The 18,592-nt window shown below is 39.6% G+C and overlaps 1 non-coding gene across 1 annotated transcript; it reads right to left on the bottom strand.

Moving 5' to 3' along the window:
• Positions 1–4,973: 4,973 nt before the first annotated feature.
• Positions 4,974–5,102, bottom strand: LOC126021177 (small nucleolar RNA SNORA51). Its single transcript, XR_007499783.1, has one exon. It is a non-coding gene; the product is annotated as a small nucleolar RNA SNORA51 (small nucleolar RNA).
• Positions 5,103–18,592: the final 13,490 nt, after the last annotated feature.

The raw sequence follows: 18,592 nt of genomic DNA, 5'->3' as shown, positions 1-18,592 counted from the left end.
CACACCTCAAATGTCCCATGTCCTTGGTACTTCTCAACACCAACTATTTCTTCCAACCAGAGAAAATGTTCTTTCCAGGCTCAGAAAAGATAACAGAGCAGTATGGAAGTTGGGGGGAGGAAAAGGGGCACATGAGGGAGTCTTCTGTTTAAAAACTCTTGCCCATGGGTTGACATTTTGTCATAGACACACTGGACAAAGAGGAACCTCTGGTAATCAAATAGAAGTCATTTTTTCGTAGCTTGCTTTTTTCAGTTCTGAACTTGTGTGAAGGTAATTTCCTAAGCGTTTATGCTGGGGTAATGGAGGTTATTCTGCAGGGCACTACCAAACAAGACTTAAGACTTGATTTTTCTGAGGAGAGAGGAAAGGTTGTTTCCTGGGGTTAACTGAGTTGGCTCTGCTTATCTCTCCTGTTCATTTCGGTGCCTGACAGAGTTAACACCATCCCCATGTCACCTCTCAGCACCATCATCACGGGGACAGAGAGGAGAGTTTATTTTCAATATCCCACTTCTCTTAATCCATTAGCCATGATAATCCACTGTGTCCCCTGGGTACTCAATCATCAAAGCATTTAAGGATCAAATGGTTCTTTAATCCATTTACTCAGCGCACCCTCAGTCACCGAAAATGAATCACAAGTGTAAGTGGGCCACACTTCCAAGTTTCTCATGGAACCTGTTAACAAGGTAACCACCCGGTAATGGCTTTGGATGCCAGGTGGATTCAAAAAGTGGAACAAATCACCTTGGTTGGCTGTTTCTCCCCACCTACCCTGTGCTCTTCATTCTAACTTAGCTCACACTGCCTGGTTGGCTGACCGGCCTGCCTTCCCAGAATCCCACTCGATGAATTAGCAAAATTTAGCCAACCTGAGATCTAATTGGATTTGAAACTTTCCAGTGAGGTGCCATTAATTCTCATCTTCCCTCTGCATCTGGCTAGCTCCAACCACTTAGGGAAATCACCTCAGGTCTTTGAAGTAAGAAAGCAGTCATTTTCAGTCAGCTACATTCCAGGCTATTCCCTCTTGTCCTTATGTCCTCTTTCCTCATTATTGAGAGATGGCATCAGATTACCCACCCCACCCCCAAATGACCATACACCCAGTGGACCCTACGAAGCCTCAAGAGTTCCCCCAAGATCATGATTATTTAGCTTTCTCTACATTTTTTAGTTATCCAATTAAGAGAAAGGGTAATTATAATTGAACCACTCAATAAAAGAAATTAAGATTTCACATTAACTAGAAATGCCCTATTGTTATAATCCTCTATAAAGATTTTTTTTTCTTTTTGGCCAGAAGAGCTGGATTAACTTGAATTTAGAAAAACTCCTGACTCTGGTCACGAGAAAAGGCTTTTTAATTATTCATTATGTAGCAAGTAAGTGTGCTATGGTTAAGCGGGAAAGAGGAATGCCTTTTCTAAATAAGAAGACAGCCACAGGAAGAATAAAAAGTCATGCAATTTCTAAGTCCTTCCTGTACTTCTACAGCACTAGTAGGGGCTCATGGAGATGGAATAGTCATGAACAGAAATAAAAGGCAGCCCAAAAAGGAAAAAAGCTTTAGCCTGTGCCATGAATTGGCCACACAGGGAAGAACTGGCTTTTGTGAACTGGAACCAGGTCAGTTAACATTTACTGGCTGCAGCAGCTGAACTCAGACTGGAAGCAGGACACTGTCGCAGAGGGCTGCTGTTTCCTGAGCAAGTCAGACAGTTGCATGAACCTACCCACCTTAGCACCTAGAGAGAAACCAGGACAACTTGGTTGCCCAGAGAAAAACTCAGACCGTAAGAGATCAGTTATGAACTGAACATCTCCCTCCCAAAGGCACATGCTGAAATTCTTTCCCCTCATGTAAGATATCAAGAACGGATTTGATGAGGATTTGTGAATGTGATTCTACCTTTATGCAAGAGATTTCAGGTCACTTTCTCCATCCTCCCCTTTAGAAGCCCAGGGGATCACCCACAAATCAAGAGAGGGGGTCTTTACCAAATGATGAGGGAGGCACCTTGGTCTCAGACTTTCCTGCCCTATAGATCTCTGAGAAATAAATGCTGACTATTTCAATTATGCTATATTTCTGTGAGAGTAACAGTAACAGCCTAAAACATCAGAGCTTGAGGAGCAGGATGATGGGTGCTTCTCTTTAGAATGTCTCCACCACTGTCCTTCTTCCTGAAGCCGGATGTACCTCAGCCATGCAGACTTTACTGGGTGCCTGTGGGTTCTCTGTCCTCACCAGAATCCTTGGCACTGGATAGTCACATGTTGACATTTGTAAAGGCCTTGTTGATGAAGAGACTGTCTCTTTTATCCCTTCCTCCATTCACATGTTGAAGCCCTAAGCCCCAATGGTCTTTAGAGATGGACCTGGAAGATGCTTAGGGTTAGAAAATGCCATGAGGGTGGGGCCTTCTATACAGTGGTTCCCCCAGGAAAGAAATATCAGTGAGCACCTGCCCATCTCAGCCATGAGAATACAAGAGTGAGTAGCAGTCTGCAAGGCAGAAAAGAAAGCTCTACCAGAACCTAAACCCTGGCACAAACTTCAACTTGGACTTTCTAGTTATCAAAAAGATTAAAAAAAAAAAAAAGCGGTTCTCTTGTTAAGGACACTCACCCTGTGGAATTTTATTATGGCAACCCAGCCAACATGCACATTGAAGGCTCCTTGCTGAGAAAGGGCTGTAATCCAGTGGGCACTGCCAAGGAACTCTCTGGGGCTAGCAGGACCAATTTATCTTTAGAATTTTTCTTGTATATAAATTCAGTTTAATGAGCCAACCATTGTATAAGACTTACTCTTGTGCATTTAAATTCCATCTCAGGAACAAGACCTGGGGAAAATTTCATTCATGATCAAAATCAAGGTGCTAATGTTAAGTTTTCAGGAAGAGAAATGCAAGCCTTCATTTACATCATGACAATAGTGACTTGTTCCTGTTTCTCTCTGAACGTCCAGCCAGTGAGGATCCATGCTGCCTTTTCTCACCCGATCCCCTCTTCACTTTCAGCCTAATCCGGCAGAGGGAGTACAACTAACCAGACTTTAATTTTAGACCCGAAATGATAACACTTGTCCAAGACACAGTTGTCTACTGTAAGTCTCTGTGACTTACAAGGATGCTATTTTGCTCCCTGGTTTCCACCAATTTACTAGCAATATAACCTTGGGTGAGAAGCTTAACGATAGCAATTTACAAAAAAGTGTCTTGCTACCTTCATTTTAGGCTTTCAGTAAGAATTTAATAGCCATCTGGCACTAAGCACAGCCAAATGCTCATTTGCTATCCCAAAAAAAATGAAGAGAGGAGAGAGTGTTAGTATATAAGAGGGAGTTACATCTCCATGGGGATGGGATGGGAACAGAGTCGAATGCAAGATCACGTGATATGTCCCTTCTTCCTGGTGAGATTTTTGGCTTAGTCATCACAGCCATTCCTTGGGTACCACTCAGTCTCTCCAGCTTCCTAGAGCTGCTCTGCTGGTACTCTTGAATAAACAGGCAAGAAAGGATATTGCATCAAGCAAGTATTTTTTGCTTGTTGCCTAAAACCAACAATTTTATTTTTAATTATTGCTACTTCTCTTCCAAATGCTAGTGATTTGAACAGAATTGCAATAGTAGTGTTGTCCCAGGGAGATGGGCCACTAGAATGAAATCATATCCTTGGATTTTATTTATTTTATTTAAAAAAAAAAAGCACAAGTGGCACACAGACTTATTTCATGAATGTTAATGTGGCCAAGCTTCTTGCTCACTGGAAATATGTGCACTAATTGAGTCATGAGAAAGGGAGCAGGGCACATCAAACAAAAGAAAATCAATAGACTTCAAAGGATGTGTGTTCCCAGGGTGGGGTGAGACAAGAGAAATAATACTATTTTATCAAAATAGTATTGAGAGGAAAATTAAAGTGAATATTTCAACATCCATAAATTTAAGATGGGGTTCAGTTAAAGGTCTTATTTTTCTGGGCCAGGGAGATGATTCAAAGAGCTGGAGAACATAGTTTGCCTGCAACAGTCGTGGATTCAATCCTTTGTAGCACATTATGCCCTTGAGCATCACTGGGTGTGACCCAAAAAACAATAGACAAACACAAAAGCATTTCTTTTTCTTATCACTAGAGTGTCTGTGATCTGACCCAATGTGAAGGGAACTCTTGGCTTCAGTCACATTACACGTACTTTGCAAATTCGCTTAATGATCAGCTAAGTCCTTTCCACAAACATTTGGCATCTTCCAAAATGAAGCCAAGAGAATTATTTAATTTTATAGACTGAAATCTCCTTCCAAACAGAAGCCTCTGCCCTCCTACCACAGTCAAGGGGCTAAGGTCTGTTTGGGGTGCCCCATTTCCCTCATCATGTCCTTGTCTGAAAGAAATATCAGATTGTTGCCTCTTTTTCTGGCCTCTCTTAACATCAAGCATAGGTCCCTATACTTAAGCTCAAATGTAAAATAAGAGCAATAGTGGTCAGTGTGAGGAAGAAAATGTTGCCTATATATGAGACACTGTGCAGTGAGATCAGCAACAGATCAGGCACCTTACCAAGATCTGAAGAGAAGCATTGCCATGGAATATTGACCAGCATTAACCTCCAGCTTCCAGTGGAAACCAAGTGGTAGCATTGCAGCCTGCAGATTCAAGATTAAAGCCAAGTTAGTTGCTTTCTTGGCCATAACTTTCCTAGCATGAAAGAGAAGCAATTCAAGGAGAAAAGAACAGTGGTCATGTTGGTGGAGCAGAGCCATGTGCTTCAGACATGCTGCTGGTTTTTCTAGAAATCATTTCTTAAACTATAGGTCACCAACCCCAGGTGGGAGCTACAGGCCTACACCACAGTGCGGGGTACAAAAAATCTGGCAATAGCAAAAGGTTTTGAATCAATTGCATAATGAATTTGAGGTGTTTCTGGCAGTGCTCACTCGAGTTGTCATTCTTTTTTTTTTTTTTTGTCCCCCAATTCACAATACAGACCAGGCAAGGGGCCTGGGTTGAGGTGTATATGGGGTGCATTTACTGTACCTCCTCTTTCTATACAGTGTAAAGAACACAGCCTGTGGTATGAATTGGGAGGCCTTATCTTTTCTTTTCTTTCTTTTTTAGTTTTTTAATATTTTATATATATAAAATCCTTCACCAGTGTAACATTCCCATGACCAATATCCCAAGTGTCCTTCCTCCCCATCCCACACTGGCTTGTACTCTAGACAGGCTTTCTATTTCCCTCATTTAGTCACATTTTGTTATGATAGACATCAGAAAGAATGAGAACAAGCAGTGCTGGTGAGGATGTAGAGAGACAGGAACTCTTATTCACTGCTCGTGGGAATGCCGTCTGGTCCAACCTTTGTGGAAAGCAATATGGAAATTTCTCCAAAAGCTGGAAGTTGAGTTATACAATCCAGCTATACCACTCCTAGGGATATATTTTAGGAACAGAAAAATACAATACAAAAATCCCTTTCTCACACCTATATTCATTGCAGCATTGTTTACAATAGCCAGACTCTGGAAACAGCCTAGATGCCCCTCAATAGATGAATGATTAAAGAAACTATGGTACATATACACAATGGAATATTATGCAGCCATCAGAAGAGATGAAGTCATGAAATTTCCCTATACATGGATCTATTATGCTGAGTGAAATAAGTTAGAGAGAGAGAGAGAGAGAGAGAGAGAGAGAGAGAGAGAGAGAGAGAGAGAGAGAGAGAGAAACACAGAATGGTCTCATTCATCTATGGGTTTTGAGAAAAATAAAAATTATTTGTGTAATGATTCTCAGAGACAAAATAGAGGAGGACTGGAGGGTCCAGCTCCTGACATGAAGCTCACCACAGGGATCATTTAGTGCAGTCACAGAAATAATTATACTGAGAACTATCATAACAAAATGTGACTAAATCAGGTTGCCATTCTAAGGCATAAAAGAGTTGTGAGTGGATAGGCTCAGAAGAAGCCCTGTTGTAGGAGAAAAGCCAGTCAGGACTTGCTCTCTACCAGGACAGGATCTTCTAGGCAAGAACATTTATGATTCCCCTTGCCTCATTGTCAGTGTGGCACAAATGCCTAAACTGTACAACTCAAGTGACTGCACTATGGTACAGATACTCATTCTCTGATGGTTATAGAAAGAGCTGTGATTAACTATTGAAAGCCATAGCAACATAATGCAAACAAATATTGACATCAAATGACCTAATGGCTTACTAATAAATAAAAACATATTCAATGGGTCCCCTTTTGGAAAAGGAAAATAGAAAAGTCAGAAAAGAGTTTGAATCTCCAATCAAAGATATGCAAACACAAGTTTGCTTATGACAAGGAGTTGTGTGGGGTTCCAGATATTACCATGGTGGGTTCTAGGAATCAGAAATCCAAAACTGTTCACATCCCTTTTTCCTGGCAGTCTCTAGTTTAAGTAATATTTTATTTGCTGGGTCACAGGTAGCTAAGGGGCTATGTAACACTACGCTGACCGATCAGATAGGAGAACAGATTACTGGGCAGAACATTCAGGAAAGATTCTTAATTGTCAAACTTGTCTAGCACAACTTTTTATCTCATAGACCTTCTGTCCTTCCCCTGCTCCCTTTTCTTCTCTAAAATGGATACAAATCCTGGGAAATAGCTGCTACCTGGACACCATGAAAAGGAAAATCACTTTCTCAGGAGAAAGAGGAGGAAGATAAAACACATGAGGTTCTTGATAACAGATAAAATTGTTACTCTATCCAGGCTTACCTGGGACAGGGTCTTGGGTGCAGATGACAAATTTTCTTATTTAATTAAAACTTTATTATTTGCAATTAGATGTATGCCTGATAAGTAGACTTACATGGTGCTATCTCAATATATGCTATCTCAGCGGGGGTGGCATGGTACAGAATGGGGGTGGGAGATAAATCAAAAAGGGGAATAAAGGGGGAAAAACATATGCTAGCTCAGCTCTGTAATGATGCTGCTTATAGTGTTTGGGACAGTTTTGCTGGACATCTCCCAGAGGTCTACTTCTGTGCTTTTAGGCAAAATTCCTTCCTTTTGCCAAATATCCTAAAAGCAGTGAATAGCAGTGATTATTTCAACTTACTTAGCTCTCTGAAATCTGAAAATATCATTACCATTTCCCTTTGTTAACTTGGTGAGATGCAATTTAAGCTTTTTTTCCCTGGGTTTATTCTAAACATAATGATGTTTCTTCCTAATACTCTGCATCACTCTTGTAAATCAAGGTCTTACAATTTCCACTGGGAGATTGCTAGAGAGGTCAATCCCATCTACTCTTGAATCACAAAGCCAAAATATCTCTAAAGATCATCTTCAAAATAGCATGCTTCCAAAAACAATAGTTTTAATTCAGGATACATTTGAGAGCACATGAGCTAGCTGAAGGACAACGGCTTATGTGAAGGGCCCATAAATATTTGATGGTCCCATCTTAAGTGTTCCTGAAGATAAAACCACTCTTTACAGTATCAAATTGTCCCCAAAGACTCTTCAATCTAAAGAGTTGGCTTTAGCCACATTACTCATCATTTGTGGCATTCCACTCTCCCCATGAGGAACTCAACATAATCAATAAGAAGCAATTTGTCAAATGTGTAGCATGCTGCTTATTTATAATTCTCAGTATGCATGTGCTATGTGTCTCAAGTGACTGAGAAGCGGAAGATTACGGGATGGCTCTCAAAGCCTCTGCCATGAAACCCCCTTGGCCTAGTTCCATAAGCTCACATTGTACTAGGAAGGAAAGCAAGCTAATCCACTAAAATCTATGATCATGTTGTAAACTCTAGGGCACCCTTTGAAGGGAGCCAATTCAAGTTCCCACCCTGCTAAGTCTCCAGTAGCCAGACCCATATAGTCTCAACCAATTGATGACCCGACTTCACCGTTTCACAAATAATCTCTGCAGAGACATCAAAAAGACAAAAACTACAGGTACTCTTATTTAGGGACTGAAAACTCTGGGTTCTTTAATGAGTCATGCACAGCCTCCTCCCCTAACCCCTCTCTGTGCTTCTGGAAGCTCCATCAGCCATAGTCACATTCTACAACCACTACCATATAACCTCATTGACCAATCACCACAGATCCTAGAATTCCTGGAGCATGTGGCCACATAAGCGGTCACAAGATACTTCCAAATTCCTCAATAGAGACACCCCAGCAAGCGCACATCAAATTAGAAGAGAAAGTAGCATAGAATCCACCTAATTTCAACAAACAAAAACAACAAAGAATATTCCAGTAGCAGCAAACAGCTTAGTAAACTTTCAGACAATGACTTAATAGCCCCATTGTGAGATATAACAAGTTTCAGAAATTTTCCACTATTGAAGTTTTTTCAATAATTCCATTACCATTTAGTTATAATAAACACTGTAAAATAAATTATTTTGTGCCTGTCATGGGAGAAAGTGGGAAACTGAAGGGAATGGAACACTGGTGGCAAGATTGGTGCTAGAAGATTGAATGTCATAAATAACTGTATTATGAGCAACTGTGTAAGCCATTGTGTTTAAATAAAGTAATTTATCATTTAAAATGTTTACAGAGTCATTTCAGAGAAAGGAAACCGCAATCAAGTGCCCCCTTCATAAAAAGAAAACAAACAGCAAAGGTAATAGCACTGTGAACACCAGTTGTTCCAAGCACTATAAACACAGTAATTCATTTAATCTTGACATCAACTCTGTAACTGATTCTACAATAACCCTTGTAGTAAAAATGAAGATACTGAGTTATAAAAAGCATCAAAGTACATATATGGGCGCTAGGGCCTAGCCAGGTTAACATATACTATCAAAGAGTTCTAAACACCCTAGTAAAAATTACTTGTTTCTACCTCCCAGACTTGCTCTTATCTTACATGGCTACCACTATTTGTTCCTGGAGCTACTCATTTTCAACTCTACCTTTTCCCCTTAAATTTTTTTTTTTTTTGGTTTTTGGGTCACATTCGGCAGTACTCAGGGGTTCCTCCTGGCTCTATGCTCAGAAATCGCTCCTGGCAGGCTCAGGGGGACCATATGGGATGCTGGGATTCAAACCAATGACCTTCTGCATGAAAGGCAAACGCCTTACCTCCATGCTATCTCTACGGCCCCTCTTCTTGAATTTTTTAATGTCTTTCACTAAATGCAAGCAGAAATTCCCAATTCAGGGGAGGAGGGCAGACAAGTCCTGGAGACTTCCCTGAGCAAAGTTTTGAAGTCCTGCATCCCCACTTCTCTGATAATGAGTCCTTAGGCCCTTTGAGTCCCATGGTCTCTTCAGCATCCTGAATTTTTACTGTGTTCAGGTTAACCTCTGGTTTGAGAGTGGGTTGTGTATTTTTCATCTTTTTGTTATTGTTGTTGTTAAGGCAATATTTCTATGTAGGCAGTTGGAGGGGGAGGCAGAAAGTATGTGCATTATTATTTTAACATCTAATTGAAAATTGGCTTGAATCAAAAAAGTCTGATGGTGAGAGGAAATCATACTGGGTAAACAAAGCTGGAGCATAAATGGGAGCACACACTGCATATGGAAGAGGGCAATAAGAGTTGCTCCCAGTCTAATGCACAAGCACCTGCCATGTGCTTGGAGCTAGAAATAATGAAGCACAAGGTATGTTATTTAAGTTCTCCACAAGCCTTGTGTTGGATCAGGGAATACTGAATAGAGCATTAAGTGGGTTTTGGAAAAATAGAATCTGGTTTTAAAGCATAGTGGTCATATGAGAAAAAAGTTTTACCTCTCTTCATAAATCCCAGAGCTGTAGGCCTATGATATGGGAATTATGTTCTATAAGTTTTTTTTTTTAAGCAATGTGGAAACTTGGCAGGACGGTATTAGCTAAGAACAGGTGATATAAACTGCCTCAGACAGTACCAATTTATGTCTCTCATCCTGGTTTAATTATTTATAATACCGCTTGCCTTTTTCAATATGACTGATTTGGATGATACTTTACAAGTTCACCCTAGAAAGAAGCTCAAGAGAATCTGCCTCTTGAGGACAAGGTCCTTGATCTCATTGCCTTTGTGCCCTAAGTACACAGTGCCCAAGACATAAAGATCCCACTATCAGTTAAGAACTCAATTACTATAACTCAAAAACCATAAAGAGCATGAAAATCATAAAAATCATGAAAGCAATAGCCAATTGAAAATTAAGTAGTATATTAGAACAGTTTCAAGGGGAAAGCTGTGGGTAACAGATGGTAGAGTTCCAGGGAAAGCAAGAAGTCTAGAAGAAATAAGATGAACTCAAGTTACTTGAAGAAATAGCTAATTTCACATCTGCAGCAAGGAAGTGTCACAAGATTAGCAGAAATTAGCTTGAGCCAGAAATCCAGAAAGGACAAAAAGACTAAGTTTGGGCTATATCAAAGGGCATAGGCACTGATTTAAAAGTGCTCTGACCTTCTGGTCACATTTTACAGATTTGAGCATCAAAAATAATGATGCCTATGGATTGCAAATATAGAAAAAAATAAATGTTTCAAGTTTGTAGTGACATCCAACAAAAAAAGCACTTTTTACCAGAGACTGTCAGCCAATAAATGCCTAGAGAACTTGATAATCGCCATTTTGAAGCCATTGCTGCAATCATTGGTTCAGCAAGAAGAATCAATGCTTGGCACCACCACTGAGAGAAAAGTTTTTAGGAACAAGATTATTTGTGTGGTCTCTTGTGTCATTTGTTAATTACAAAATAGAAAGAGACCCTTGTACAATGGAGATATTTGACAGGCAACAACATGGAAACAAAACCAAAAAGGGACCAAAATTGACATGTACCATCTTCTGATATGTTTTAACTGGAAGCACACATTATTTATGTAGTATTCTTGCCAAAACACTACAGAAAACATTTAACTTTAATTGAAACTTCAAGAAACACACAAGTCCAGAATGAGAATTATTTTACAAGACAATTGGCTGGAATGCCTAAAAGCACTCCCTGTCAAGAAATTTCACACAAGAGATGGAATATTTTTGAACTAGATGAAGGGAGCATGGAGAAACAAAATAATCAAACACAAAGGAATTGCTTTACATGACATTTTATTCGGGACAGAATTGAAATACATACATCAGGGTATTTTGGAGAATATTTAGGGTCTTGAATATAAACTGCTTATTAAGTGAGCTCCTAAATCAACATTAAGTTATTTGGAAATAATAGTATATTGTAGTAAGTTACCTTTTTTTAGGAGATACATGCTAAGAATTTAGAGTGAGGTGTTTAGGTGAAATGTCATAGTGAAATGTCATGACATAAATATATTACTTTCATTCAAATTGCTTTGCCAAAACACACACATGCATATACATAGGTAAAAGGAAGTAAATGTACAAAGTATTAGTAATTTTATAAAGTGAAATTCATTGTGGCATTTATTATATAATTGAATCAACTTTTCTATAGTTTAGGGATTTTCCCAAATAATAAAAATAAATGACAGAGCTGGAGAAATAGCTCAACTGTATAAGTATTTGTTTTTTATGCAGGAAGCCCAGAATCAACCTATGGTATACAGGGTCCCCAGAGACCCACAGGGAATGTCTCCCCAAAGTACATGCAGGGATAACTCAAGTGGTAGAGAATATACAAGGGCCTAAGTTTCTACCCTGACACCACGTTAACCAGAGCACCATCATGTTCCTGTGCACTACTACGATTGGCCTAGTTCCTTTCCCAACAAGACCAGGTATGTTTCCCACAACAACAAAGGAAAAGGGAGAGGAAAGTTTGGAAGAGAAGCTATATGGTGACAGAGAGAGCAGATAGTTGACTTGGAATAAAAGAGAAATCAGTGACCATGGTCACAAAGGTAACAGAGAAAAAAAGAGAGAAAAGTAAAGAAAGTAGAGCTAAACCTTACAACCCACCTTCTGGTTCAAATCCCCAGCACCACATATGAGGGAAAGTGTACCACCAGAGGTCACTCATGAGCAGGGAACCTGAAAAAGCAGGAAACACTACCTACCAGTTGTGGCCAAAAAAAAAAAAAAAATTTTAAAGAATGTTGACAAGAGTGAAAAGTAAGACAATAACCAAAGAAGTTAGATCAAATAAAAGGGTTTGGGAGCACTTTTTTTTAACTAAGGGGAGTATAATATTCAGTGGGAAAGCAATGGCTGCCAGTACTTTGAGGGCAGGATGCAGGTTGGGAGAATAGTTTCTTGGTGTCTTTGGGGAAGTCACTTGGTAACTTGAGATCCTGTGCTCTGGTTGAAGCTCTTTCCCTCATTGCCCAAATCCATGCTTTCAACATCTTCATGGAAATTCCCTCTAGAGATGTGATGAGGTTATTTCTTATCCCCATACAGGTGTCCCCACCCTCTCTGCACACTGCCTCTTAACTCTTACTCAAGAGTTAACTACATTTCACTTCAGGCTCATAATGATGAATTCCCTGAAGAAATCTCTTCCTCACACTGGAGCTCCACAGAGAGCACCTGCCAGTTCTCCCTGGTGCCCACTTCATACCATGGGTGCCAACTTGCAGGCTGGGGCATTGAACAGTGGTCCGTCCTAGGTCAGCCACATGCAAGGCAAATGCCCTATCACTGTGCCACCTCTCCGGCTTCCTTTGTTCAACGCCCCGGCATCCCATATGGTTCCCCAAGCCAGGAGTGATTTCTGAGCACATAGCCAGGAGTAACCCCTGAGCATCACCGGGTGTGGTCCAAAAACAGAAAAACAAACAAACAAAAATTAAAGCCTTAATTTTTCTTTTGGTTTTTTTTTGGGGGGGGGCCACACCCAGCAGTGCTCAGGGATTACTCCTGGCTGTCTGCTCAGAAATAGCTTAGCTCCTGGCAGGCATGGGGGGCCATATGGGACACCGGGATTCGAACCAACCACCTTTGGTCCTGGATTGGCTGCTTGCAAGGCAAATGCCACTGTGCTATCTCTCCGGGCCTGAAGCCTTAATCTTTATCAATGCAACATGTATATTCTACAATAAGTAGTGATGTAAACATGAATCTGGAAAAATAGCACATTGTTTAAAAATAAAAACAGTAGGGGCCAGAGAAATAGCACAATAAAAGGATGTTTGCCTTGCACACGGCTGACACAAGGCAGACCCTGGTTCAATTCCTGGCATCAGTGTGATCCTCCAAGCCTACCAGGAGCAGTTTCTGAGTGCAGAGCCAGGAGTAACCCCTGAATGCAGCTGGGTATGCCCCCCCCCCAAGAAATTCAAATAGCATTAATAAACCTATCACTGACAATAACTTTCCCCTTCTCCTTTTGTTTCTACTCATGTTCATGCAATTTATCAGATGCTTCTGGTATTTACAGCCATGGTTCTAAATTATTTGCTTATAGTAATATTTCTTGATCAGTTTTATTAATTTTTTTACTTATTGTCTCCTACTGTAGCTAAGTATTTAACAAAGTTACCATACCATCCATATATGCCTCATTAACTTTACTCCTCCCCTTCTCACCTACCCATTTTGGTCATATAATTTTAGGTGAAATTAATAGTCATAATTGATATATTTGTTTTTGCATTTCTTTTGTTTGTTTGGTTTTATTTATTTTTGTTTTTGTTTTTGGTCACAACCAGCAGCGCTCAGGGGTTACTTCTGGCTCTATGCTCAGAAATCGCTCCTGGCAGCCTCGGGGGACCATATGGGATGCCGAGATTCAAACCACCGTCCTTCTGCGTGCAAGGCAAACGCTCTACCTCCATGCTTTCTTTCCGGCCCCTGTTTTCGCATTTCTTTAATAGCTCTTATACGTTTATTATTTGTCAAGCACTATATGACATCTCCCTTGAGTTACTATAAAGTCATATGCTAATAAATATATCACACCTAAAATATATTGTAACTTGGGTCCAAGCAGTAGCTCAACAGTTTGAACTTATGATTTGCATGTGGGAGCTATGATCTTCTGAGGACTGCCAGGAGTAAGCTCCCTGCACCAATGAATGTGGCCCCAAAATAGATATAGATTTTAAAAAAACTTTCAGAAGTTGAAAATGATTTTGATTCATCTAATCTATCAAACTTCATAGCTTAATTTCACCTCTCTTAGAAGTACTTAAAACATTACCTTTGTATGTGTTTTGGCAAAATCTTTATTAACTTACTCTATTTTTATAATAAATTTGACTTTCTAATGTAATTTATGAAATGCCAGACACTGTAAAGTATTGATCTCTTGATTAACTAGCTGAATGGGAGTGGTGGCTTGTTCTTACTGCTCAGTCTCAGAAGATTATAATGGATGTCATACAGTGCTAATCCAGTAAAAGATAAAGATTTACATTCCACATGCAGTTTCTACTAAATTCATGTTTTTCCATATGCATTTACATATGTTTTTATCAGCAAAATTTTCATGTGGAACACTCAAGTCAGGGACTGTTCGCCCCAGGTTGCTAGTTTTGTATGACTTTCAAGGAAGTCAATGTTTTCATCATTACAATTATGACTGTGCTAGCAATTATTATGTGATTTTTTTTAAAAAGGTGTGAATACCCAATGGTTAATATGCCCAAACTCACATTTGTGCTATGTGTTAATTTAATATAGATAAATTAAAAAAAACTTTTGCAAAGGGGCCGGAGAGATAGCACAGCGGTGTTTGCCTTGCAAGTGGCCGATCCAGGATGTAAGGTGATTGGTTTGAATACTGGCATCCCACATGGTCCCCCGTGCCTGCTAGGAGCTATTTCTGATCAGATAGCCAGGAGTAACCCCTGAGCATAGCCGGGTGTGGCCCAAAAACCAAAAAAAAAAACAAAAACAAAAAAAAAAAAACCAAAAAAAAAAAAAAAACTTTAGCAGAAGAACTGATAGGAATTAAGTTACATTTAAGGTACTATTATCATTTCCATTTCAGAAGAAAAGGAAAATTAGAGAGTAGACAAGTTTTATAGTTTATACTAATATAATTATTTAAGTTACATCGACTAGGACCTAATCTAGGACCTAATCTAAGTCAGTGGTAGAGTAGTTGTCTTGACTCTGTAAAGCCTGTATTTACTTTCTGGCATTCCACAACATGCAGCACACACACACACACACACACACACACACACACACACACACATGATTGTAGCATGAATTATCAATGATTACTTCAATAAATTTTGAAATCTATAGTGGAGATTTCATGCTATGAGGTGGAAACTGCATCTAAGTTGTAAGCAGTATTTTTCAGGCATTAATCTGTTAACAAACTTAGCTGTATCCCTTTATCTTTGATTTCTACTGAGGTTATTTATTTTATTGCACTAAAACTCACGAGCCCCATATTCTCTGGAACAATTTCCTTATTCAAAGATCTTTCTCATGTCTAATTTCTGTGTAAATTTGATTCTACTACCTAATAACTACTGTTTTGAAATGAGAGAGTTGAATATATAGATTAAGGGTAAAAAACCTGTATCATATTGTCAGACGCTGGCCCAGATCCCTGGCACCAAAGTCATAAAAGAGTTCTGAAAAGCTTAGAGTGTCTATTGAACAACAATAGCTTAGCAGCTCGTGTGATTGTCAGTCAGCTGACAATGTTTTGACCTCCAACTCATCCTTCCCAATTTTCTACCTAAATTTTTTTTAACCAAGGAGACTTTTCCTTTGGGGAGGGGGAATCATTGTTATACCTTTACATAATTATTCAACCATGTTTGAGGATATACCAAGATTTAGCACTTTATTTCTATACATTTTCAATCTTTATTTCCAGAACTGACTGTGTAATTGACTCAATCAATTGAACATTGACTGTTCACCCCCAAACCTTGGATCCCATCTTTGGATCTGCCACAGTTTTCTACAACAGCAAAGGAATCTAACTTCTATCAGAGTAGGCCCTAATATTGCCCTGGCACTAACTTGCTCCAGGATGGGTTTATATGACATCCTGATGACTTGGAAACAGTAACAATTTGCTTTCAGGGCAAGTTTTCCTGCTTCACCACCTAATAGTGAGATGAAACCAGAAGATACTCCATGACACCATGGCTTCAACATAGGATCTTTGCTAAAACTAAGATCTCTAATTACAGAAGCCAGATTGTGACAATTGTGATTGAAAACTTTTCCTGGGACCATAAAGAAAGGCTTTAGTCAACATAGTATGACCAGAGCCTGTAGTTACTTCATAGGTAGGGACACCTTGTTTTTAGATCAATGGTTTTTCCTTCCTATTTTTCCCAATGTTATCTGTGTCTATGCAAAAAACTGCCATACAAACCTTTTTTTTAAATCTTTTAGATAGGAGCGCCCACCTTTTTCATAGAACCTTGGGACATAATTACTTTGTTGTACCTCATATTTCTGCTTTTTGTTTTTGGTTTTTTGGTTTGTTTTTTTTTTGGTGTTTTTTTTTCTTTGGTTTTTGGGCAACACCCGGTAACACTCAGGGATTACTCCTGGCTATGTGCTCAGAAATCGCTCCTGGCATGGGGGACCATTTGGGACAGTGGGGTATCGAACGGTGGTCTGTCCCAGGTCAGCCACATGCAAGGCAAATGCCCTACTGCTGTGCCACTGTTCAGGCCCTATTTCTTCATTTTTCTATAAAATTAAGAAATAAAGAAAAAAATAGAAAGGATGGGGGTCAGGGGTCAACGTGCCTCAGATGCATTGATGGGGATATAAAAAAAGGACAGAACTAAATATTCAAACCAAAGTCTATAACAATAGAATAAAGAGACCCAAACTATAATAATCTAAACTTAAAATGGACCTGTTACACTGGCAGGACAGGCAATTGGTGGTGGTATAGGATGCATGCTAGGAACATTGGTGGACGGAGGTCAACACTAGTGTTGGGAATGGCCCTAACTTACTTTTGCTGTATGCCTGAAATCCAACTATGTAAGACTTTGTAAATCACAATGGTTTCAATAAAATAAAATAAAATCACAGTGCAGAGTCTGTCACTCTGGCCTATGAAGGGATGTTATTTGTATATGTCATGTGTCTGTTTCTTTCTCCACTATGGCACATTACAGGACAGGTTGTGGTGTCTGGCTGCTCCCAAGAAACCCCCAGATAGCATTCACAACATATCAGTCCACCCATCTTACCCTTACTTGCTTGCTTTTTTTCAAGTACTACCAAATGGGAATTCAGCAGCAATCTATTTGTCACTGCTAAGGGAGAGAAAGAGAAATCATTCTACCAACACTTCAGGAATACCAAATCCTTCTGTTTGTGCCCCCAAAGTTCTACATGGATTATGCTTGGTTGAATAGTGTCCATCCTCTCTCCCTTCCCATTTTAAATTCATTTGTACATGGGCCCTGTAAATGTGACCTTATCTGGACATAAAATCTTTGCAGACACTTTTGAGTCAAGATGAAGTTGTACCGAGTTTGTGTGTAGCCTTATCCAATATGACCCACGTACTTAGAAAAAGCAGAAATTTTATGTACAGAGATGCTCATGCACAGAATACAAAGCCTTTGAAGACAAAGGCAGAAACTGGATTGATTTAGGGGCATATCAAGGAATTGCAAAGTCTTCCCAAATACACTGGCAAGAAAGGAACCTTTGCTAGAACCATCAGAGGGAGCACCACCATGGCCCTGTGACACTTTCTAGAATACAGAACTGTAAATTACTTTTGTATACATAGAAATTGATACCCTGTTTCTGGTACTTTATTATACAAAAAATGTCACTGACCAGCTATAACTCCAACATGAAATTCCCAACATGAAAGTAGTTCTTTAGACTACTTACTCTTTATGGTGAGACATGACTCTGGTCATGATAATATCCCTTGTACTTTAAAGTGCCAGAATTTCAAGTCAGGAATGTGGCTCCACGGAAGAACCTCAACAGAGCCTGGTTTCTGCAAGGATCTCAGTAGCCTTTGGGTGAATACAAGAAAAATGAGTTCATGAAGCCTTACAACTACCTTGACATCAAACATTAGAGCTTAAGATCTATGCTGATCTTTGTGCTCAGAGGTACTCAAGAGAAACTTATGGTGTTGAGAATTAAACACAGATTTCTTGCATGCAAAACATGCACTCCAGATCTTTCAATTACCTCCTTGGTCCTGTATCACCTTTGAGTGAGTTTTCAGCTCAGTGAGTTTTCAGTTCAGTTTTCAGAACAGGGCAGTTTCTAGCCCAGAACTTAATCCTGTATTCCCAGTGCCATGTTTTTGCACTCAATAAGTGACACATCTCACAGCACCATGCCTAAGGGTTTCCTGGATTCCTTGATTCAAGTCAGCCAGTCCCGGAAGCATCCCTATCTATGAGAACTTGCCCTATAGTAACAGAACTTCCTTATGCTGGGCCACTAGCCTTTCCTACAATCTTGGCTAGTAGCCATCATGGGAACACTGAGTGAACCAAAGTCCTTGGAAACTCAAGCAAATTGATATCTTGTCCCTTGTAAATCAAGAACACACCTTAGATACGACTTGATACAACTCTAGGTAAATGATAGACAAATCGTCAAATATAGTTGACAACCAGAACAAACCTGTTCAAGCAATAAAGTTCACATCATAATTCATTGCATTGGACCCCACACACTCACACTTATACGTTACCAGAGTGCCAGAGAAAATGCAATTATACA

Source organism: Suncus etruscus, chromosome 10 (assembly GCF_024139225.1).
Source record: "Suncus etruscus isolate mSunEtr1 chromosome 10, mSunEtr1.pri.cur, whole genome shotgun sequence".
Lineage (NCBI taxonomy): Eukaryota > Metazoa > Chordata > Mammalia > Eulipotyphla > Soricidae > Suncus > Suncus etruscus.
Note: the sequence above shows the minus strand (reverse complement) of the source record. Positions and strands in the feature narration are given on the sequence as shown.